Genomic DNA, 3,735 nt, shown 5'->3' on the forward strand with positions numbered 1-3,735 from the left:
GTGAAGGCAGCAGGAAGTAAATGCCAAAGGTTAGCGGCTGAGCATGCGCGCTTAGAGACAGTGCAACGGGAAGCCCTTTGGGTCAAACTAGGTAGAAACTTTCGAGTTGAAAACAAAACCTTGGATACCAGAATGGAAAACCCTTAAGTTTGCCTATACTTAAGTGGTCTGAATTTAACTGTCTGTTTGCCTGCCTCGCTGTATTCTGCTGAGGTGCTACTACTCCATTACACAGAGTTTAGCTAGCTGTGCTTTATTAGCATTGTGTTGAGGAGGAAAATGAATGAGTCTCAGGGGTCAGACTCAGGTCAGACTTCCAGCATTATTGTTTCGTCACTAAATAGGCTGGATAATAGCTTTTTAAAAAGTGCTACGTGTTGGGTGGGGGGAAAAGTTGTGGGAGGAGCAGGAGGGAAGCGGGAGGAGGGGAAGAAGTGGGGATTTTGATTGGTATTATTTTTAAAGTTAAAAAAAGTGCTAAGTGCTGCTAACCTAATTAGATTTGTATGAGTATTGAGTTACTTCTGTAACTTTCTCAAATTTTAATTGGATTCCCCCTAACTTCCTCCATTTGTGTCTTAGCAGTTTTTACTAATTGACCTCTATTACTGCATTCCACCTTACAACAGAGGAAATTTTCAATCTTTCTTTATTTGTAAATTCTGTATATATGGGTCTGTGTGTGTGTGCTTGTGTAAGTGCATGCAGTGTCCAAAGAAGTTGCAAGAGGACATTAGATCTCCTGGGGCTGGAGTTACCCTGAACTGTGGGCCACCTCATAAGGAACCAAACTCTGATCTTCTGCAGAAGCAACGTGTGCACTTAACTACTCAGCTGTCTTTCCAGACACTCAATTAAGTTTTTATAAATGTCAATTAGGAGGGAAAATTGAGTAAAATATAAATTATCAAAATAAACATAACAATGTTTATGTATTTAAAATTATTGAATATGATATACTTAAAATTACTACAAGAATAGCTGGATACAATCAGTGCTGGGAGGTGGAGGCAGGAGGATCAGAAATTGAAGGTCTGGGTGCATAGACAATTCAAGGCAGGGAAGGGTACTTCAAACCATGTCTCAAATAAATAAAGATTATTTCAAGGAAAAGATAACTTCAAAGGTTTTACCACACGTTTGTGTATATAATCTGTGCAAATACCTTATCCTTGACACTCCAGTATATATTAAAGTAAGATATTTGTTTATTGGCTGGGATAGACAACAAAGCAGTTTTTATTTCTTATTTTCAGACATTGTTCTAATCTGTATTTATTCTTTCAGCCTACACAACCCCAGGAAGTGAAAACTATCACCGCCATCCTTGGCCTATGAGGAGGTAAGGCCTAGGGAAAGCAACGCTGCCGAAGTCACAGCCAGACGGGAGCTAAGTTCAGGTGACCCACGCAGGAGTTTTTTCTTTCTTATTATGTAGAGTCACAGTTTTGTAACAGGTGCCCTGGTCATGTTTGTACATTTATAATCAGTTTATCTAAACCCTTTGGCTCTCGCTCCCACTACCCATTCTTCCCCACTACAGCGTGATGCATTGGTTTTCTTTCTCTGTGAAATAGCTGTTTTGATATGTTGTTTAAATTAAATCATAATGCGTGCAAGCACAAATCAGTTCTTTCATACAGAAGATGTGTTCAATCTTCCTCCCTGGCTGCAGCATCAGTCCTCTTCGTAGACAAATGACATCCCACAGTATTTGTCTTCGTTACGGTTCCTATACCTGTAACAAAACGCCGTGACCAAAAAGGAAGTGTGAGTGCGTGTGTGTGGGTGTGAGTGTGTGAGTGTGTGTATGTGAGTGTGCGTGTGTGAGTGTGCGTGTGTGAGTGTGCGTGTGTGTGTGTGGGGCTTATTTAGCTTACACTTCCACATTGCTTCATCACTGAAGGAATTCAAGACAGGAACTCAAAAGATCCTGGAGGCAGGAGCTGATACAGAGGCCGTGGAAGGTGCTGCTTATTAGCTTGCTTCCCCTGGCTTGCTCATCATTCCAGCCAGGGATGGCACTACCTATAAAGGGTTGGGTCCTCCCGCATTGATCACTAGTTGAGAAATTGCCTTACACTGGATCTCGTGAACTCCAGCGTATGATAGGTTGACTCACAAAACCAGCTGGTACAATGTTGATTTGCCAAATGAACTGCTCCATTTATCAGTTTGTGGACTTTGGTGGGTTGTTTCTACCTTTTGACTATCATAGTTAATAAAGCTAAGAATATTCGTGTATGATGTGTGTGTGTGTGTGTGTGTGTGTGTGTGTGTGTGTGTGTGTGTGTGAATCTGAAGGTCAGATGTCAACATCAGATGTCTCCCTCTCTTGTGCTTATCTTACTTTTTGACAGAATTTTCCTCGTGGACCTGGAACTCACAGTTTTGTCTGGACTGACTGACTAGCTAGACTCCTATCTCGCCTTCCTTCACCTGGATCAACTGACCTAGATTTGGGTCCTCTGCAAGAACAGTGTGTATTCTTACCTGTTTAGCTGCCAACTCAACCCCTATTTTAACACTAAAAGCATAAATTTATTTTGCTATTTATTTATGCATGTATTTGTGACAGAGTGTATATACACATATGTGGACAGCTACAGAGGCCAGAGAGGGCATAGAATCTCCTGGAGCAGGAATTACAAAATTGTAAGTCACTCCGGGTGGATACTGGGAACTGAGCTAGGGTCCTCTGCAAGAACAGCAAGTCTCTCCAGCCTGGTTTAACCTTTTAAGAAACTCCTAGGCTATAGCAAACATTTTGTCAGCCACAAGCTTACAGATAACAACAGAGACTTCTTATTAATTATGAAAGCGTGGCCATTTCTTTAGCTTAGGCTTGTTTGGCCAACACTTATAGCTTAAATTAACCTGCTGTTGTTAATGTACACTCTTCCACACGGCTTAGTTACCACTACTCTGTACTATATGTCCTTTTCAGTGTCTCCTGACGTCTCCTGTGTGCCTAGATTCTTCTTCCCTCTCAGTCCCTCTCTTTCCCAGAAGTTCTGCCTATGTTTTCCTGCCTAGCTATTGGCCATTTAGCTATTTATTAAACCAATCAGAAGGCGCCTTAGGCAGAAACACATCCTTACAGTGTAAAATATTCTGCAACAGTAGGGTTTGTCCTAAAGGGACTCTATTCACTGCCACCATCAATACTTGAGGTTTTGAAGTGTTGTAAATTCTTGATTTGCCCTAAAGGTACTGTATTCATTGACACAAGCAATACATGATATTTGAAGTTTTGCACATTCGTGACAATATTTGTAAATTTTGGTTCGTGATATTAGTGATTGTTCTGTTGCAGTGGCAAAACAGCCTGACCAAAGTAACTTATAGAAGTGTTATTTTGGAGGCACAAAGGAGCAACCACTAAGGGAGCAGGCTCAAGCCAGAGACCTTTACGAGATGAGGCATGAGTCAGGAACCTCCAAGGGAGCAGGCCTGAGCCAGGGACATATGTGGGAACAGGCCTGAGCCAGCAACATCACCCAGAGCAGGCTCCAGGAACTGACCTCCACAGGAACAGGCTTGAGTCAGTTACCTCCTCCAGAGCAGGCCTGAGGTAACAACCTCTACAGGAGCAGGCACAAGGGAGCCACCACTGAGGGAGCAGGCCTGAGCCAGAGACCTCTCCTACAGAATATTGGCTAAGAAAGCCCAGCTTTGTAGAAGGCTACTTATCTTGACTACCAAAAGGAGCCTGCCATCCTTCAGATCCCAACT

The sequence above is a fragment of the Chionomys nivalis genome, chromosome 13, assembly GCF_950005125.1.
Source record: "Chionomys nivalis chromosome 13, mChiNiv1.1, whole genome shotgun sequence".
In the NCBI taxonomy this organism is placed as follows: domain Eukaryota; kingdom Metazoa; phylum Chordata; class Mammalia; order Rodentia; family Cricetidae; genus Chionomys; species Chionomys nivalis.